Source organism: Schistocerca piceifrons, chromosome X (assembly GCF_021461385.2).
Source record: "Schistocerca piceifrons isolate TAMUIC-IGC-003096 chromosome X, iqSchPice1.1, whole genome shotgun sequence".
Taxonomy (NCBI): Eukaryota; Metazoa; Arthropoda; class Insecta; order Orthoptera; family Acrididae; genus Schistocerca; species Schistocerca piceifrons.
The window spans coordinates 791228971-791251482 of NC_060149.1; the positions used below are offsets into that span (position 1 = coordinate 791228971).

A 22512-nucleotide genomic window follows, 5' to 3' on the forward strand; every position below is an offset into this window, starting at 1 on the left:
GTTAGCATTACCATCCTTCAAGAAATTTAGCCAGTCATATGTATTCACAGCAACTTCACCTATTTCATTTCCAACAGCTGAGTTAACGTGTGTTGTAGATGTAGATTTCTCAATGCAGTCGGCGAACTCTTGTATGGAAGAGGTATAGGTGACCCTAAATCTTTTCTTTAAAAGTCCAGATGCCCAGTCACATGCAAATTTTGTGTGACCTACTGGCATGAATGACAAAACAGTTCTCTTATTTTTGTTATTACTGATTCTCCGAGCAAGATATCCTAATAAGATATTGTTCTTGTTCTGACCTACACAATTGTCAGCATGAATGAACATTGTCTTCTCCATGACTGTAGTTTTTCAAGTAGTTGTGGAAAAGACTGGCAACAACATTGGATCCCTTTTGTTGTTCCTACACTTTCTGGGAGTAGATAGTTTGCTTGTTTGTTCACAGTCTCACACTTAACCCCAAATATTCCTATTCTGAATGGAACCAAGAACTAAATAGGTCCAGGCTGCAATGGGTTACTGGGTATGTGAACCTACTGGGCTATGTCAAAACTGTAGTGTACACAACTTCTATCACCATCTTCAAAATTTTCCGTAGTCTTTTTGATAGTTCCCTTATAAAACACTCTTTCTTTTGCAACAAGTTGTAGATGGGACCTCATTTTTTCAATCATTTCCATTTTAGTTTCTTCAGGCACTGACGCCATTGCAGTTCCTGATGTGAAATGCTGTTGGCAAAATGCACAAAGCTCTGATTTGGGCTTCATGACAACTATTTTTGGGCATATCTCTTTCCAAAAATTACAAAACACTCTACTTGATACTGGTTTTAACGGCATATCATTTGTAAGGGAAGCCATATAAGTTTCAAAAATTTTGGCTTTATTATCACTTGAAGGTAGAAGCTTGAAATTTGCATTATACTGAGTGCTACTTCTGCCTGGTAAAATTATGGCATATTGTTCTGCATAATTGTGTAAAAACCTTACAACAAACTCCGAATCAGAAAAAGAAGTCACATTCTTAGGAAGTTTTCTTGCATTACCATGAGCTTTGACAATCAATCCTGTATCATTATACATTTTTGTTAGAGCGCTTTAGTCTTTTAATTTTAATATTGTTGGAAAACATGTAAGTGTTTTTACAAACATGCCGACCTTTTACTTAGTATTTACTTCCGGTTGTTTCCTCTCAGTTTGTACTTTATGTTTACGAGCTGTCAAAGAAGAATCTGAAGTTACACACCGCAATTGGCCTAAAATTACTTGATCCAATGTGTTGACATTGTTCTCATAATGATCAATCTCAGCACATTCATGATGCATTTCCAAATAGTCATCAACTGAACAGTAATTGCAACATTCTTCTTTGCACCCGCAACCTGCTTTTAAAAACTCTGAAACGAGAGCATAGTCTCTGTCAGCATCAAAAGAGTCAATTAAATTTATGCAGTCATCAGGTCAAAGTCTTCAGCACCATCGCTCTCATCTACAACTTGATCACTATTAACTTTTCGTTCTATTTCAATAACAACATTATCAGTAACATTATCATTGTTACCTAAGGCTTCATTAAACTTCGGAAGTCTTCTAATAAAGAAATATCAGATAGGTTAACTGACTCATCACCTTGAGGTTCCAGTTCATCACTTGATTCGTCTCTACTTGGCATTCTTTCAGAAAAATAATCTTGAAATACTTCATAAACTTTATCATATAAATCGCCACCAACACCAATATTGTTTAGTGCTTTCACAATTCTATCTTCACATATTGCATACTTTAAACTGAGCAAGCTGTAAACACGAATTTGTAACGTCAGCTGTTCTTTGAGGTCTATCAACTATACATTGGCAACATCTGTAGGCATTCGCAAAAATAGGACCATGTGTGTTGTTTGGTATTATTGAAATCACAAAACAGTTTTCTTTTATATGAAATTACTGTGAGCTCCTTAAAATGCTTCTAAAATTTAATAGATGCTATTTTGTGAAGTACTGCATGTATAGCTGCGATATTTAGAAAAGGGACCTCTTGTCGAACCAATGTTATTTCCCGATAACGACAAGAGGTCCCTTTTCTGAAGACTGACATCGATTGTTTTTAATGATATAATTGACTTTTGTTGCATTCAAACAAGTTTCAAATCAATATGAGTGTGTACAGAATGAAGTAAACTATTATAATGTATAAAAAAAATGAAAATTGATATTTTACACATTATTGAATGTTTTTGCTTGTACTGAAAATTTTACTCTTTTGACAAGAGGTCCCTTTTTGCTTTGCGCCTCACATTTACTATCTGAGGGTACTGTCACATTATTTGCTCCAGGTCAGGTGCTGATGCTACACCCATCTGCTTAGACCTGTGATGTGGTGGTAATGTCATGGTGAGGTTTGATGTTTCTGAGTCTGTCTGTGTTTGTAGATGGGGTGTTGTAGTATTTGGGGGCGCTCTCTTGTGCTAGATGTATGTTAGTGAGTTGTTTGACATGAATTGAATGTTTCAGGTTGCTATTGGAAGAATTTCTGCGGAGATAGTTTGAATTTTCACATTGTGCCTGATGGATTCATTTTTATGTTTGGAAATATTAGTGGCATGTGTTTCTTATGGTCAGAAATTTAATATTAATTTTTTTTCTTTTTTCTTAAATTGTGAATAAGATACAGATATTTATGAGTAGGTCATTACTTGTTGCAGTGGGAGATATTTTTGCTTTTATTATATGTTTTATGATGGCGATGAACGAGTCGTCGCCAGTGTTGGCTGGTGGCCAGTGCTAAATAGAAACATATAAATCACAGCAGGTTTGTCAATAAGGTGCTGGCTGCATGGTCTGGATCTGCAATGATTAGAAGTCGTTGGAAAATATTACATATACAGGGTGTTTCAAAAATGACCGGTATATTTGAAACGGCAATAAAAACTAAACGAGCAGCAATAGAAATACACCGTTTGTTGCAATATGCTTGGGACAACAGTACATTTTCAGGCGGACAAACTTTCGAAATTACAGTAGTTACAATTTTCAACAACAGATGGCGCTGCAAGTGATGTGAAAGATATAGAAGACAACGCAGTCTGTGGGTGCGCCATTCTGTACGTCATCTTTCTGCTGTAAGCGTGTGCTGTTAACAACGTGCAAGTGTGCTGTAGACAACATGGTTTATTCCTTAGAACAGAGGATTTTTCTGGTGTTGGAATTCCAACGCCTAGAACACAGTGTTTTTGCAACAAGACAAAGTTTTCAACGGAGGTTTAATGTAACCAAAGGACCGAAAAGCGATACAATAAAGGATCTGTTTGAAAAATTTCAACGGACTGGGAACGTGACGGATGAACGTGCTGGAAAGGTAGGGCGACCACGTACGGCAACCACAGAGGGCAACGCGCAGCTAGTGCAGCAGGTGATCCAACAGCGGCCTCGGGTTTCCGCTCGCCGTGTTGCAGCTGCGGTCCAAATGACGCCAACGTCCACGTATCGTCTCATGCGCCAGAGTTTACACCTCTATCCATACAAAATTCAAACGCGGCAACCCCTAAGCGCTGCTACCATTGCTGCACGAGGGACATTCGCTAATGATATAGTGCACAGGATTGATGACGGCGATATGCATGTGGGCAGCATTTGGTTTACTGACGAAGCTTATTTTTACCTGGACGGCTTCGTCAATAAACAGAACTGGCGCATATGGGGAACCGAAAAGCCCCATGTTGCAGTCCCATCGTCCCTGCATCCTCAAAAAGTACTGGTCTGGGCCGCCATTTCTTCCAAAGGAATCATTGGCCCATTTTTCAGATCCGAAACGATTATTGCATCACTCTATCTGGACATTCTTCGTGAATTTGTGGCGGTACAAACTGCCTTAGACAACACTGCGAACACCTCGTGGTTTATGCAAGATGGTGCCCGGCCACATCGCACGGCCGACGTCTTTTATTTCCTGAATGAATATTTCGATGATCGTGTGATTGCTTTGGGCTATCCGAAACAACAGGAGGCGGTGTGGATTGGCCTCCCTATTCGCCAGACATGAACCCCTGTGACTTCTTTCTGTGGGGACACTTGAAAGACCAGGTGTACCGCCAGAATCCAGAAACAATTGAACAGCTGAAGCAGTACATCTCATCTGCATGTGAAGCCATTCCGCCAGACACGTTGTCAAAGGTTTCGGGTAATTTCATTCAGAGACTACGCCATATTATTGCTACGCATGGTGGATATGTGGAAAATATCGTACTATAGAGTTTCCCAGACCGCAGCGCCATCTGTTGTTGAAAATTGTAACTACTGTAATTTCGAAAGTTTGTCCGCCTGAAAATGTACTGTTGTCCCAAGCATATTGCAACAAACGGTGTATTTCTATCGCTGCTCGTTTAGTTTTTATTGCCGTTTCAAATATACCGGTCATTTTTGAAACACCCTGTATTTAACTGGTTGTTCAGGATTCTTCTTGGCTTCATACATATAATTATAAACAGATAGCTATTGAGGCCTCACTTAGGCCATACGTTACTAAGTGCCTTGTTAGAGGTTGCTTCCTATCAGCTGAAGGCTATGCTACTTTACTACTTGACATTCCGAGCAAGAGTGGACGAGAGCTTGCTAGAAACTTGATACATGTCGCAGAGCTGCGCTAGTCATGATTCATGGGTACAATGATACTAATATGGACCGCAATCAATAACTTCAACCCCTGACAATTGTGGTATCATACGTTGATACCACATTCCTCCCTCGCAAATCTGCGAACGGGTGTTGAATATGGCTTATGACCGCCACGTGGAGGACGCCATGTTGATGTAGTTGAGGAGGTGGGGAGCCTGACTGCAGGCGAGGCATGCCCACCTACACCCTGCCGTTCCGACCAATGGGAGACAGGAAACGCCTGGAAACCTACTCCAGGGTGCACGTCAACATGAGGCATCTGCGCTTCTACAACTATGGGAGCAACCAAAGGGTCGACCTCAATTGGGTCGGGGCACCCGACTGGCAACAGAGAAGGAAATCAGGAAGTGCAGACTGTTCTGCGGCATTGGATGGCGTTGTAACTGGAATTTCACGGTGCCCTATCACAGTTGAAGGCACCTGGTCCATATGGTCATCTGGTCACCGCAGCGTTGCTGGCACTGCGGGCGACTCCACTGTGAGACATGGTATCGGCGCTGGCGCATAATCGCGTGGCAAAGGCGAAGCTACGGGCGCTGGCACCCAGGGGTGAGGAGAGCAAGGAAGAGGGCCCTGCAGGGGCAGCCCCGACGGCGCCGACACTGGAAACATAGGGCAAGTGGCAGAGGCCCCACGGCTGAAGAGATCCATCTACTTCTGATGCCTGCATGCCTCACCAGATGAACCTGATATGACAAACATATCACGGCCAAGATCGCGAAGGATGCACCCTTTCAACCATCGGCGATTGCCGTGGGAATGACGAAAATAGACAATATCATCTGGCAAGAATTTGTGGGTCTGCCATGGCCAAGAAACATGGTGCAGGGGATGCAACAAATGCAGAGTTCTGTGAGAATGACCTTGCAGTGATTCACCTGCGAAGCACCGTCGCATGGCTGCGATTGGTACAAAGACAAAAACAACAAAAGAGCATCCTCACGAGAATGAGAGTCAATCAATTTAGACATTTGCGACTTAAATGTCCGAACGAATCTTTCAGCGGCTCTGTTCGATTGAGGGGAGAATGGTGCTGAAGTTAAATGCTGAATACCATTAGCTTCACAAAAGGTTTTGAACCCTGCAGACACAAATTGAGGTCCATTGTCAGTGACGACAACTTATAGCAATCCTTCTATGCTAAATATAGAAGACAAGTATTTGATGGTAGCAGACGATGTTGATGACATGTGAACAACAGATGGAAAACTGCTAAAAGAATCAACAAGAATCAACCATTGTGCATCCCAAACAGGACCAGCGAAAACTAAATGTAAGCTATTCTGTGGCAAAGTTGCCTTAAGCCAAGAGAAAATTTTCTGCGGTGGTGCGGATTGTTTTCTGCACACACGGAACGAGAACAACAAATCTTGGGTATGTCAGCAACAATACCAAACCAGGTACAGTGACGGCAAGCTAACTGTTTTGTCTGTACAATACCCTAATGACCGTGGTGAAGAAGTCGTAACACAGCGACTGCAAAGAACAAGGAACAATAACACGAGACTGATCGTTCTCCGTGCAGAGCAAGATGACGCCACATTGGACAAAAAGTCGTCTGCACAAAAAAAAGACGAACCAATGGTTCTTCGATCCAAATTTTAGACAAAGGCCATTGCTTAGTGACATAACGCAAAACACTTAATACTAGGTTGTTAGCTGTTGCTGTGGTCATACGACAAAAGTCAGCAGGAAAACTTCCTACTACATCATCATTTTGCACACCAGTGAACATACAAGCCTGTTCGGAAGAGTCGAACAGCAAGTCTTCAGCTATTGGCAATCTGGATAACGTGTCGGTGTGGGTTTTTGTGACTCCAAAAATCAAAGCAAGAGCTTCCTTCTCGATCTGTGAGTAGTTACGCTGTGCAGAGGAGAGTAGCTTTGAAGCAAATTTGATCAGGCAATTGCGCAAACCAATTTTGTGAGCAAGAACAGCTCCGATCCCAAAATCGGAAGCATCAACTATGAGGCCAAGAGGTTATGTACTGGATAACAACGCAGATTTAAGCTGCTGAAGGGCACATTCACATTCAGGCGACCAGTTGAACGAAACGTTCTTTCAACATAGTCGATGTAATGATGTTGCGAGAGATGATGCGTGAGGCAAAAACTCATGATAATAGTTGAGCTTTCCAAGGATGGATTGTAATTATTTAACTGTCTTGCATGCTGGTAGCTCTGATATTGCTCTTACATGATCTGGACTTGGATGGATGCCTTGAGAGTTTATTACATGTCCTAAGTAGGATAACTGTTCAGAAAAAAATGTACACCTGTCCTTATTGAGTTTAAGTCCATTCTCATGCAACACTTCAAATAACTGTCTCAAATTATGCAAATGTTCATGCTGTGTAGAACCAGAAGCTACGATGTCATCTAGGTAATTACACACTGAAGAAATCAATGCACAAAGAGTCTGTAAGTACTGCTGAAATAATGCAGGTGCAGAGGCTCATCCAAACGGAAGCCTCTTAAATTTGTAGAGACCTAAATGCATTTTCACGACGAGAATCTTGTGGGATTCGTCATCCCCAGGAATTTGAAGATGTGTATCTTGCAAATCTAACTTGGAAAAATATTTACCTTGACACAATTTGTCAAACACGTCTTCTGGACGTGGCAAAGGAAATGTTGAAACAACAAGTTGAGTATTGATGGCAGCAATTTGCCTGATGGTTTTGTTAAGATAACCAACAGTGAAGCCCATAGTGATGCTGTCACTGGTTAAATCACTCCTTGTTCCTCAAGTGCATGCAGTGTTTTAGCAACTTCATCTAGAAAGCACGTGAGGCACTGTGTGAGAGCGGAAACATTTAGGCTGTGCATTGTCCTTCAATTCAATATGCGTCTGAAAATTTGTCTCGCGCCCTAAACCTGGCGAAAAAAATGTCAGCAAACTCTTGACATAGTTCGGAAACACTGTTGGTGGGAACACGTTTAGTGATGGCTAGTATGTCATCATGCATAATTAAGGAGAATACATCAAATAAATCAAGATCAGAAATGTTTACAGATGAGGGTGAACACAGTGCATGAAAAGAAATCACTTGAGTTTGCAGTCCTAAAACCTGGATACTTTGACCACTGTAGGTAGCTAACGTAACATTTGCGTTACTCAATGGATGTGAACCAAGCAATTCATAAGTTTTATGATTTATGAGTGTAACAGAAGCTCCAGTGTCCAACTGAAAAGGGATCATATGATTCTGAATGTTCAAGTTTACAAAAAGTTTGTTCTGCCATCAGCGAAAGATGGCATTCTGAGAAGCAGTGTGCACTGGCTTGTGTTGACAGGCAGATTGTGTGTGACGTGTCTCCTTACGTCGGCTTGCACTGGCATCACAAAGAAAATTCACACACTCGGGCAATGTCACAGGTACTGGAGGCGAATGTACAACATTTATTTCGATTGCTTACAGCTCATTGTGATAGGAAGTCGTATTTTGGAAACCGTTCCGGTGGAAGCTACTTTGTCTGGAAACGTAATATGGAGCATTTGAGTTTTGTCTTTTGAGGCACACTGCCTGGACATGTCCCTTCTTGTTGCAAAAATGGCACACGGCCTTGCACGATGGGCATGAGCGTAAAGCAGGCGGCTTCTGCCGGCGCATAACAGGTGTCTGTCTCCTGGAAGTGAATTGGGCAGGCGCGCGCCGAGCCGGTACAGCATCATGTATGTGTGATGCGCGTGCAGCCAGCTTGCTAACCTGACAGACAGTGGGAGGCGATTCAAAAGAATTTGCAGCAAAATCCAATGTGTCCTGCCTGTCCAAAATGTCCAACACTTGTTCTAAAGTTGGGTTGGATAATTTAAGAATTTGCTCTCTAATGCGTGTGTTGGACACGTTTTGCACAATAGCGTCCTGTACCATTACGTCAGAATATGATATGCCACAAGAACATGAAAAGCCTTGCAAAGTGACTACCCACTCATGGTAATTCTGATGAGGTACATGTTTTGTGCAGAAAAATTTGTACTGCTGAGTGACAACATTCACACTTTCCTTGTAATAATCAGTTAATTCCTGAACAAGTTCTTCGAAACTGTGCTGATCTGGAGAACTTCTCGGGAAGAGTTTGAGGAGAATGTGTTACGATGCTATGCCAACACAAGATAAAAGCACATGCAGCCGTGTTTTACGTTGGATGTCATATGCCGCAAGGTGGTGTGAAAACTGTTCATGTCACTCCTGCCATCTTTCCACGCAGAAGTCAAATGCACGAAATGGCGGGGCTGTGACCCGCTGTACAGCCGGCTCCTGTGCAGCCGGTACTTGTAGCACAGCTTGTTGTTGTCCCTGGACGAGTGGTCCCAATGTGTGCAGTAGTGCGTTGGGCTGCTAATTCTGTAATCGTAACAATTCTGCCTCTGGATTTGCCATCACAACGAAAGCAAATAATCACGAACGGGAGTAGGAAAAAATGTCATGCACTCATCAATCACACCATGTGGAGAGGATGGGTGGCACAGCCGGGTATACAGTCTGTAAACATGTATAAATAGCGCTGCTTTCAGTGTTCCGCTTTCCAAAAAATCTGTACCTTTAACCTTGTCGCCAATTGTTATGACGACGACGACGAACGAGTCGTCGCCAGTGTTGACTGGTGGCCAATGCTAAATAGAAACATATAAATCACAGCAGGTTTGTCAGTAACGTCGATAACTTGCTGGCTGAATGGTCTGGATCTGCAACGACTAAAATAATTAAAAGTTGTTGGTAAAATATAATATATATTGTACTTAACTGGTTGTACAGGATTCTTCTTGGCTGCATACATATAATTATAAACAGATAGCTATTGAGGTCTCGTTTGGGCCGTACGTTACTAAGTGCCTTGTTAGAGGTTCCTTCGTGTCAGCTGAAGGCTTTACTACTTGACGTCCCGAGCAAGAGTGGATGAGAGCTTGCTAGAAACTTGATACAAGCCACGGAGCGGCACTGGTCGCAACTTGCGGGTCCGATGATACTAATATGGACCGTGGTCGATAACTTCAATCCCTAACAAGTGTGGTATCGAACATTGATACCACACTATGTATGGTATGAGTTTGTTGACTATAGTTTCTTTGTGTATATTGAAATTAGTGATGGTGCAATTTTTCATAAATTTTGGGATTTTTCTTGTCAGTGTGTGGTAATTGTGTTGGATTGCAATTGGTTGGTATCATGGTTATTGATGTATCATTAGAATAAGTTTCTGATATTAGTCATGTGGGCATGGTTTTGGTTTGTTGTACTGTGGTCTTTGTTTTAGAGTAAGTGAAAGTGTGGAAAATAGATTTTAGTGTTTTAAGTGTGTTGCTTTTTGTACAGTGGGATTTGTTTTTTGGTGCTATATAGGAAAATTTGTGTCATCGGGTTTTGGAGTTGGGTGCAAGTTCACGATATCAAGACCTTTGCTTGAGGATTAAGGGTGAAGTGAAATTTGCAACACCATGTTTTAGAGTAGTATGTTAGTTCCTGGTATCGAGGGCTTTGTTGGAGCTATGTAGGTGAAAATTGTGGTGTTGAGTTTTTTAGTTGTGTATGGGTTACTGGTATTGTAGTCCTCATTTGAGATATCGAAATTTACAACACCAATAGATTTTGTTTTTGTAATTTTTTTGTGTTAAATTTTGAGGATTTCATGTGCTTGATTTTTTTTGCAAATATTTGTTTTGCTGTAGTGTCATTATTCTTACTGTCGTATATTTGTCAGCGCCCGAAACCACCTCCGTCGTTCAGTTCTCCTGTCAGTTTCATTCTGTTGTTGGAGTTAAATACTTGTTATTTATGTTTGTTTGCAGTTGTAATAAGTGATGTCATGGTCACCGTATTGTATGTGCTTGAAATAGTTTAAACCATGTTGATGACATTACTGTTCAAAACAGGTGGGTGGAGTCATGATTTTGTTTTGCCAATCCACCTTTTATCATAGTCAGAGCAGTAGATCCCTTTATATAGACTGATTTTGTTCTTCGGATATAGTTTGTGTGTAACTAGAAATAATGCTATGTTCCAAGGATCATTGGTCTGTTTGTACCAAAATGGTGTAGGTTACATTGGTTTTACACTCTGTGTCTACATAGTAGCTACTTACAGATTAGCAGCTAGCTCACTGGCTGAAAAGTAATAATAATGAACATATTGGTATCTGTCACTGCTCATGTTACTGTGAAGGAATATTGACATCTAGTTCTAAATAGCCCAAGCAATCGTAGTCTTATGCCACAAGGTTTTTGTTAAATCTCTCTCTTCAGGCAGATGTTGCCAGAAGAAGCAATTTCAGTTCAGGTTTAAAATTGTGTAAGGGTTTGCAGCAGCCAGGCGCCTTTGATTTTATTCTTCAGTTTATATTTACCATGGCCGGTTTTGAATTCACAAGCGATTTATCATCAGATGGGACATATTTATTGCATATTTCCAGCATTGTTGTGCCTCATGTAGCTATGGCCTGAGAACAAAACATGTACACACTGAATGTAGTGAGAAGTATGTACAGTTCACAGCTGGCCACAGCTGGACCACTCCAACAATGCTGCAAACATGCACCATCTGATGATAGGGCAACAGTTGGCTCTCCCCATCCTGTGCATCATACTGCACCTGAGAATGCTGTCTGGTGGGTAAAAAAAAAAAAAAAAATTATTCATTATAGTGGGCATATAGGTGTCAAGAAAGAACTGTAGTGTGGCTGTGAAAAATCAGTTCAAGCTGAACTGTGATCTGCACCATCAATACAAGTCAGAGATCTAACTTAGGAATTATATCCTATGGTGTGAAGATATTTGAGAAGCTCCCATCTAACATACAGCAAGTAATTGGTTATCTCAGCCAATTCAAAACATTCCTGGTGATGACTCCTTCCACTGTTTATCTTAGTGCAAGGGTTTGATTCCTCCTTTAGATGGATGGCAAGTAGTATGTTGTAAACTGTCCTGTGTAATAACAGATTTAGGTTACTATTTTCTTTGAAAAATACTTTATTAATTAAGTAAATATTAAGTTCCTGTTAAGACAGTCTGCAGCTACCTAATGGAACTGAAGTAACAGCAGCTTTCTTTCTAATTCATTAGAACACTTTTAACTGGCAGAGACAGAACTATTATTAAGCAGTAATGTAGGGCTTAAGCAATGTTTGGTTGTTTACTTGTTCCATAGCCCTGTAAGTTCACCTTCATGGTGGGATGTACAGAACATGGTGAATGAGTAGACGGAATCACTATTCTTTCGAAATTGTGATGGTTTATTTATGTCAAGACACATTAGTAAATGTATATCTTGTGAAGGAGCTGTTAGAATGTGTGACGTTTGCCTGCTTTATTTCTTCCTTGATAGTCCTCTGTGTCAGCGTGCTGCATTGTTATACTAGCTGAAAAATAGTAGGTGGAAGCTCAACACTGACTACTGTAAATGATTTAGCCAACAGTTGCACAATTGTGATTCACAGTTCTTTACTTTCACTGTTCACAACCTGCCCAATATTACACAATTATATGGCTGATTAACTGCTGGTTAATGTTGAAAAGCCACATTAATAGGTTGCAGGCAACATCAGCATATTGCTGCAATAGTTTGCCATTGAATTTCTATGAGCAGTAAAAACCTAACTAGGCAGTTCTTGCAGAATAATACGATATGTGTGACACTATTTCTCAAATAAATTGAACAGACATTGTCATTCATTGTTCTAACACACGGCTTATTTGTGTTACACTTATTCCACTGTTAAGTTGATGGATTGTTGTTAATTTACCGAATACATACTTCCTGTCTGAAAGTCGGCCATGGACTGACTGTCTCAGCACCAAAAATCAGTTTTTTGTATACCCTCACAATAATAGGCGCTGAAGCTTTACATTTTCACTGTTTAAGTTACAGAAATTACAATTAAAATTTAACTCATTGAATGAAACTCATAACTCATTCTTTTTAGTAGTTCCTTCTACCACAAAGATTAGGCCGAATCATTTGTTTAAATAATGAAATTAATATAGTTACACAAACAATACTTTTGACAAACCTGGCAATTATTTTGGAATTAATTAAGGGCTGACTTTGCTAATATGTTTTTGAATAGAGCCAAATAGATACTTTAAGAATCTGAGTAGTTTTTCTTCCAAATGTTTATATTTACTACAGAATTTACATTTGTTTATAAGTCAACAATAGAATCTGTCACAAAATAATTACTGATTTCACCCTATAACAAAAATTTAACTAGGAATGGTCAAAATAAATTAGGAAATTAATTACATGTACAAAAGAAGGCACAAAATTAGAACTTGTGCTATATTCCTTAAGACGGAGGGCAATAATTTCTCTTTTATGGAAATGCAGATTATATTCATACATGTAAAGGTAACTAGGCAAAAATTAAAATAAAAGTAATTTAAGGAAGCAGGTGGAAAATAAGAGACGAAGTAAAGAGATCCCAGCTTGCTTCGTCACAAATGCTTAAGGCCTTGAACATGCACCTATAAAATGACTCTTGGTAAACACTAGCATCACTGTCTGCAGCTGCCCATTTGCATTGTGAATGCAACATGTTATCATATTAGCTGATTATATGCTTCACCATTTGACAGCTTAATATTTGCTCAAATGCAGCAGTTTTCACTCCTAGGTGCTTCATTGGCAATGGAATGGTGTACTCTACACACAAAATTCATGTTACTAATCAGTACATACTTAATTCTTTTCTAATTTGACATACAGTGATGTTATTCTACTTATGTTTGTTCTTTCCACTCATTCAGTATATCTTTGATTTATTTTCAGGAACACATCGCAAATTCAGTAGTACCACAACAGAACGACTACAGGAGTGAAATGTGCACCTCGCCACTCTAAATTGGGGCCCAGCTCATCGCCAGACTGCAGAAGAACGTCTCTGTGAAATAGGATACCCTGGACCATATTTAAGCTCTTAAGGGGTGTGATGGTTACAGAAACATCCGCCAGCTTGTCACAAGCTAGTAATGTTGGTGACTGGGCTGAGGATGCTGTTTTGATCAAGACTGACCCACATCTTGTTTTGGACAATCCCTCCACCACTCCAAATGCTCCACAAAAAACTGAGGCTTCATTGTCATGAAAGATTCCCCATCAGCTCTCAAACATAGAAGGTACTGTGGCGAATAAGTTCCACTGCCATCCTTAGCCTGATGTTCTTTCCATGGTGTGGCCAAGGAGGGGAACGATTTGGGGTCGCACTTCTGTGCGTTGAATTGATCTTGTGATTGCTTAGAGACTGCTAGTGTTTCACCACCACCAGCAAGAGATGATGGACTATGCTTCATCGAGTGTCATTCTCCCTGATGCCACCCACTCAGACCAGGGGCACTACCCACAGGCGCCACCTAGCCACAGCAAAGGCCACCTGGCAGGACGGCCATTGTCGGGCATCCCGATGCCCCAGGGGGATGGGTATCTACCCCTTGGCATACATGGGGAGTTAATGGCGCAGGCATCAGCAGAGCGCTCCCTGTGCGGTCAGGGGGGCTACAACCAACACGGTACATGGCGGCCCCACCACAACGGACTGGCTACCGTGCTGGATATCAGGTGCAAAGAAATCCATGGTCATCGTCGACACAAAGCGACACTGCACAATGTATGGTGGAAAACACATCCAGGAAGGTGTCCTCGCCCAAGAGATGGGAATGAGCGGGACTGAGATGCGACAATGAGGAAGTGGGCTAAAGATTTCAATGCACGATGGACATTATGCACCATGTAGGGCTCCCTTCCCCAATTGGCTTGATCTTCAGGAAAATTTTGAAGAATGGAGTTCAAAACCCTACAGGGGACCGTCACATAAAGGCCGAAACGTGGGAAACTCCTTTTAATCGCCTCTTATGACAGACAGGAATACCTCTGGCCTATTCTTACCCCCGGACGTGCAGGGGGAGAACCATCAGTGATTTCACCATACAGGCAAAGCAAAGATGACTGATGTGAATCTTCTACTTACTATCTAAACGTTTTGGGGATTACTGGAAGAGCATAGGAGATTTAGATTTCTGTATGAACTTCATTGGTGCAGTTCCTATTGTAATGGGCAGTGAGGAAGAGGTTTGTACATCAGCTTGTGGTTGCTTGAAAGGAGCATGATGACCTTACCAAATATTAACAGAAACCAAAAGAATGGCCATTCTCAAGATTCTATAAATCAAAATATTTACCAGAAAGACATGCTGAGTTTGATATGAAATGATTAATGTGACCATATTTATTGTGTAATAAAAATGTTTTCAAAGACAAATGGCACCAAAAAGGACATCATTAACACTATTATTCTACAATAGTAAAAAAATAAATACTTAGTTATGTATTTGCCTTATTAAATTTTTTTATTTTTATATTTAAATTTAGTCATGGCGTATTAAGACCGACACATTTTCCTTAAATACGAATAACAGAATTGCAAAATTGATTTCACTTTTTCACGTTTCTAGAAGTACATCTCAAACATAACAACTTCACATTTTAAAGGTAACCACTTTTTTTGTCATTATGCAATTTGAAATGATACGCCCCAGTTACATATTGTGGCCAATTTCGTAAGACAATGAATTCACGGGCAATGAACATAAGTACATTCTCTCAAAGAATGCATTTTGGACCTTCGGCATTAGTATTTAACTGCATAGATATTAAACTGAGCCAGATATAGCTTACTGTTAATGCTATTTTTAATGTTGCTGGAAAATATTATTGTGTTACTGACATAACTACAGGTAAGTTCTTAAATATGCATGGCAGTGTTGTTCCAATTTGATGGGCATTCGGATGCCAATTTGAATTTCATTCGTCTCCTGCAACATCAACCTCAATGACATGCAGAGAATGTCCCTACATCATAATTATCTAATAAGATGTTTCTTGAGACTTTTAGGGGTGCCACTGAATGGGATGAGGGCTTGTGGAAAGGAATCATCACAAATAGTTAAGTAAAATTTCCACAGGCATGATGAATTAACCCCATGCTAATATACAAATGGAATAACCAATTTCAAATGAGATGTTTACCCTGTTTTTATTTTTCAAGGTAACTGCCACAAGACGTACATTCTTCCCAGACTACTCACCGTGCCATTTCTTCCTGTGTGGACCTCAAGGGCATAGACCATATTCCTTGATTTCTAACAACCGAATTGAGAAAGTGCACCACCACAGTTAATGGAAATGTTAGACTATATCTGCTAGAAAGAACTCGGGGAAAAAATGGGACTAAGACTTTAACACCTGTGATGTTTCTAATGGGTCTCATACCTGGTACCTCACACATTTCAAATTCTCGTTACAGAGATAATGTTAGGATAACGTATTTCTTTGTTTATTTTAGATGAAAATATGGCCTTCCAGAGCTTCCAGTTTCTGTTCACCTTATACACTGAAGTGACAGAAGTCATGGGCTACCCCCTAATATATTGTCAGACCACCTTCTGCCTGACGTAGTGTAGCAACTTTATGTGGCATGGATTCAGAAAGTCATTAGAAGTTCCCTGCAGAAATATTAGCCATGCTGCCTCTACAGCCATCCAGGATTCTAAAAGTCTTTGTGCACAAACTGACCTTTTAATTTTGTACCATAAATGCTGGATGGGATTCATGTTGTCCAGTGATCCAGGTGGCCAAATCATTTGCTCAAATTGTGTAGAATATTCTTCAAACCAATCATGAACAATTGTGGTGTGGTGATATGGTCAATTGTCATCCACAGAAATGAAGTCCATAAATGGTTGCAAATGGCCTGCAAGTAGCTGAACATAACCATTTCGTCAACCATTGGTTCAGCTGGACCAGAGGATCCAGTCCAGTCTGTGTAAACTCAGTCCACACCATAATGGAGTCACAAACTGCTTGCACAGTGCCTTATTGATAAACTTGGGTCCGTGGCTTCATGGGGTCTGCACCACACTAGAATCCTACCTTCAGCTCTTATCAACTGAAACAGGGACTCATCTGACCTGGCTACAGTTTTCCAGTCATCTAGGGTACAATCAATATGGTCATGAGCCTAGGAGAGGCACTGCAGTCTATACCATGCTGTTAGCAAAGGCACTCCTGTCGGTTGTCTCCTGCCATAGCCCATTAACCCCACATTTCACCATGCTGTCCTAACGGATACATTCATCATGTCCCACAACAGTTTCTGCAGTTATTTCATGCAGTGCTGTTTGTCTGTAAGCACTGACAACTCTATGCTGCATTTGTCAAGAATGTATACCGAGTTCCTTTAATACTTTGTTCTTATCTTCCTCCCTCATTCTTTCTTCCTCTTGTCTACTAACAGCTTATCTTATTAAGAAAGAAAATGTATGCACTGAAACACTGGAATATCCATTAATATGATGACTGCCATGAGGTCATAGCAGAGCCTCACCCCTAACACTGTGTGCCTGGTTTGGCCTGGTGGTGATGCATGTGGCAGTCAACATGTTAGTCACACACACTATTAAGATTTTTTTTTATTTCTTCCCCTCCTCTCTACCTCTAAGGAACTATACATCTCTTAGCAGAAGTTCCTTAACATTTTTCCTCATACTTGCCACGTATCCTTATTTTCTTACTAACATGTATGGCAATGAAATTGATGATCTTGAAACCTCCACCACCAATAAAAATTTATTCACAGTGCTAGAAAAATAAAATAACAGTTTACAATGTTTGCACTTCAAGATGACAATCACTTGAAATGATGTCATGTAGCTGACCACACATTTCATGTCTTAAAGAAGTTAGACTTCACATCTTGCAAGACTGGCATGGAACTTCAATTAATTTCCTCCTGAATTTGGTCCTTCATTTCCTGGAGCGGTGTTTGGTGGGTCTACTGGAAGATCTGAGATTTCAAATGACCCCAAAGGAACAAATTACATACTGGAAGGTCAGGGGATCTTGGAGGCCAGGAAATGTCCCCACTGTTGGAGATCAGATGACCAGGAAAGATGTTCTGTTGCATGTTAATGGAATGCTGCAAGGTATGGTCTTGTTGAAAGAATGTCTCTAAAGTTACAGGAAGATCAGGAAGTTGTCACATTAGGGTGTGTTTCACTATGTGAACATAATGTTTTGTATTCATGGTACCGGCATTAGCACAGTTGTCTTAGAAAAAATAGCACCCAACAATTCCAAACATTAATATACTGCACCACACCACCACTTTATGACTGAAGTTGTGTTTCATGAAGCATTTCGGGATTTTCACATGATCAGTTGCTAAAGTTTTGCTTGTCAGCAAAGCCTGACACCTCATCATTCATGGTCAGATTGTTGCACAGACGTGGGTGGTGGTTCTTGAACCCCAAAAATTTCTAGTGAAAGAATAGTATTTTCAGGAGCTCATTTGCATCAGTTTTTTTGCACTATCTGAATTTTGTATAGGTAGTTTTGCAGTTCTTTGTGCTATATTCACCACACACTGCAATCTGTTGCGTCAAGTTTCAGCATGTGCTTTTGTGCAGAATGCCTGGAATTTTGGCTGAAGGCTTCTTCCATTCTTGCAACATTCTCTAGTGTACACATCCATTTTGCACTTCCATCCCTCTTTTGCACCTCGTCACCCATTCCCTCAAAGTTCTGTACCTGTACTTTGATAGCATGTGCTGATGGGACAGGGGCATGACTTGCGAGTTTGTAAGGAGTATGAAAAACACACTGCATAGCTGCTTAGTTGTCATTTTTGTAAATCACCTTCGTGGCAACAACACATTGTTCACTGGCCCATGGACGGCATCTCCACTGAACATAAATATCAGGGTCAGTGGCATCACTCCCGTTTTGTGATTCCTACTTCCAGTGTTGCCAAATCTCTCATTTCACTGTCGCACCTGTTGTTTGTTATTTTACCTTTCATATCCAAAGCTAAAGAACCAATGCATGTGTATATGACATTGGTAAGTGCATCAAGTGATCTTCAGTGGTTTCAGTTGTAGTTTTCATGTTCATGTTCCATTAATATTCCTGATGCACACTTAATTGTGAGATCATAATGCAATGGACAATATGGAGATACTACTATACCTGAAAAATAAACTTACTTACTTCCTTACTACTTTATTTTCCAAGAGGCTAAATTACTGCCTCAAATTAATTTTCCAAGCAGTTAGCAAAGTTTGTGTTAAATGTTATCAAACAGTGCTTTTTCCAAAGATTGTAGCCAATGGATTATACTCAGCCAATATTGCAACTTATTTTTACTGTCTGCATAGGACATTACATTACTATGAAATAAACACAAGTGACCATGCTCAACTTACAACATTACTCTTCCTTCTTCTCTGACTTTTGAACTATGAAAATGAAATGTGCATATGGCATATTTTGCCAGGGGTACCCTTTCAGGGAGTTTGTGAGCTGCAAGTCGTTTTAGTTGATTTCATTTTGATGACTTGCATGCCGGTAATGATGAGGACAAAACAATACCCAGTCCCCAAGCAGAGGAAATTGCTGACTCTGCTGGTAATCAAATCCAGGCCCCTTAAATGACATTCAGCCACACTGACCACTAAACTATGAAGGTGGGAGTGAACTATGAAACACAGTTATAGAAGTTCATAATTTAAGTATAAAAAATTTCAATTATGTGCTTAAAATAATTAAATAGACAACACTTTTGATTATAGATCTTCACAGTTATTAATTTACAAGGTATGTCCACAAAGCAAGTTCCATTTGGTTATATAAAACAAATGTGCACAGACACAGAAAAAATATTTATTGTAAAAAATCTACAACTGTTAAACTACTTTTTTACATAGCTTCTAAAATTTTGTAGACACTTGTCATACTGTGGCACAAGTTTTTGTATGCCTTCTTCGTAGAAGATTGCCACCAGTGTATTCAACTATGTGGTAACATGTTCTTTTAGCTTGTCATTATCATTGAAGTGTTGACCACCAAGGACAGATTTTAGGTGTAAGAAGAGAGTTAGGAGCAAGGTCCAGGCTGTACTGAGGATGATCAAATGCATCCCAGTGAAATTCTCATAAGAGCTGTGAGGTTGGGCATTATTGTGGGAAAAAACACCTTTTGACAGTAATCCTTGGCGCTTGTTCTGTATTGCTCGGCACAATTTCTTGATGGTCTCTCAGTAACCATGTGCATTGATTTCTTACCATGAGGCCAATCAATCAACAAAATGCCTTTTCTGTCCCAAAAAATGGTGCACATGACTTTTAGAGGTGTCAAGATTTGCTTAGGCTTAACCTTTGTTGGGGTGAAGTGTGCCTCCATTCCATTGATTGCTGTCTTACATTACCCAAGTTTCATCCCCCATGACTACCCGAGAAAGAAAACCATCGATTTCTTCATTGTAGTGTGTCAAAAACTGAAGTGCACTGCCCATCGGTTGTTTTTTGTGTTGTTCAGTAAGAAATTTGGGTACCAAACATGAGCAAAGTCTCCGAAAATTCCGTTTTTCAGTAACAATTTCATGAATTAGCGATAGTGAGATTTGCAGAACTTTCATAGCAAGAGCACTAAGTGTAAACTTATGGTTGTGCTTAATCTTCTCTTCAATTGTGTGAACCAGTTCATCAGTAACCACAGACGGGCGTTCACTCCATTCTTCATCGTGAACTTGATCATGTCCTTCATTGAACAGTCTGACCCACCTTCTAACCATTGAATCACTCATAGCATTTTGTCCATAAACCACAAAGATTTGCCAATGAATTTCCTTTGGTTTAACTTTCTTTGCATTTAGAAAATGAATCGCAGATCTGATTTCACACGCGATGGCATTTTCAATTACGGATGACATTATAAAGAAGCACTACAAAGCACATGTCGGCAGTAGCAATCGTAGCGCTACCGCAGATAGGAATAGAACTTTGTGGACTACCCTCGTATTATTCAGTGTGGTCATTTACAGATACAGAATGGATGAAGTTATCGTGACTAGATGTTTGAAAGTATATTTCTGATTTATCTGAAACAACTCTGTATCTTTATAGTAATTCTAATTTTTTAATAAAAATAAGGAAATGTGATTCTTGGATTATCTTGGAAGAGAATCATTTACAATAAGCACTGTAACTACACACACCTCAAATGGAGGGTCATTACTACAGTAGCACCAGCAATGCCTGAATGATAAATTCTGATTTAAAGACACTGTAGTTAGGTAACTATTCCCATTTAATTCTATTCTTTGATCTGGACAGCATTCATGAAGAACATATTTCTGTCAGTGTAATGTGATATTTTATAGTTTTACCGTATTTACTCGACTCTAAGCCGCACTTTTTTTCCGGTTTTCGTAATCCAAAAAACCGCCTGCAGCTTAGAATCAAGTGCAAAGGAAGCGGAAGTTATGAAGAATGTTGGTACGTGCCGCCACAATTAACTTCTGCCGTCGAATATATGTATTGCTACGCAGGCATGCTTTGTAGGCACAAAGTTAAATACTGGCGCCAAAACCTCTGCGTCAGTAAATAAATTTAAAAAAAGTGGAAGACGAGCTTTTTTCTCCCCCCGTGAGTTTCGACCACTGCATTTTCATACATATCCAACGAAGTAAATACAAATTCCGTACTGTTCATCTTCGAATGTAGCACAATTTCAGTGTACTACGAAAATCTGACTGGCAAGACTGTTTGGGATGTTTGTCAATATGGCCAACTCTACGTTCTGAATTTATTCCTATCTGTGAGAAGAGATGGTTGCTAATAGGAACCTGATGAAATTTGAATCACATACAGTATTCTCTTCACTGTAAGACTAATACGAATATAAACATTTTGCCATGTGTTCTTTCGTTTTTGCTGCTATCTCATTTAAATCCTGCCTGCCTAATAAACTACGAAACTAGAGTGAGACAACAGCAAACGCGGAAGAATATACGTATCGTGTCATGTTTATATTCGTATTATTCTTATGTCTAATAGTGATAGTCAGAAATGAAGCACGGCAAGTGACTAGATTTTTAAATCTAAGGTGACTAATTTCTGTGCAGAATTTGATGTAATAAAGAAGCGGCCGCAAAGAATTTCAAACGGAGAAAAATTTTCGCGTAACTCTCGTTCAGAACATGTTCTATCATACGCAGTCTATTATTTGATTCTTGTTGATCATTATCAAAGAAAGCAGCAGTGTAAGTAACAACAAATAGCAGTCTCTTGCCATTGTTTTGCTAATGAGACGATTCCTCTTTTTTTTTTTTTTAATTGTACGCGGTGGTAGTGCGCACAAAAGCAAGCCATGCCGCGAGCCGCGACAGGGCATAAACACGCACTATCAGAATGCGGCAAACAATGCATGACACAATGCAGTAATGCATTTTCAGCTTAGTGACGCAAACACCTATAACAAAGAAAACGGCACTTATTAGATCAAAGCAAAATAAGCAATCGACTCAAACCAGACGAAGCACGTGAAAAAGGAAGGGTATCCGTATAAATACGGACGGAGCGCCTGACGCATAGCAATGGCTACGTGGTAAAGCTTAACTGCTAAGCTTACGATTCGAACCAAACTACTGTAACTGTATCGTCATTCATTCGACCTAAATTGTGTCTCATATTACAATGGACCAACTTTGGAGGTGCGGCCTAAAACTTTTCCCTTGAATTTCGAGTCTCAAATTTCAGGTGCAGCTTAGATTCGGGAAATTTTTTTTTCCTTTATTTAGAGTCTCATTTTTCAGGTGCGGCTTAGATTCGAGTAAATACGGTAAATGAAATCCCAAAAACAACATTAAATTTTTCATAAAACACTTTTTAAACTAAATATAGCATCACCAGGTCCTGTAGTGGCTGTGAGGAAGTACATGAACAATGAGTATTATACAACTTCTTTTAACAATGGTACAGTTTTAAGAGAATCTGCACATGAAAGAAATATTTT

General features: G+C 40.0%; 1 long non-coding RNA gene across 1 annotated transcript in view; it reads left to right on the plus strand.

Annotated features, from left to right (window-relative positions):
* Window positions 1–14138, plus strand: part of LOC124721593 — a 121507-nt gene extending 107369 nt beyond the window's left edge. Inside the window, exon 3 of the long non-coding RNA XR_007006353.1 lies at window positions 13438–14138. This is a non-coding gene — a long non-coding RNA (uncharacterized LOC124721593). The remainder of the gene's footprint in view (window positions 1–13437) is intronic.
* The last annotated feature ends 8374 nt before the right edge of the window (window positions 14139–22512 follow it).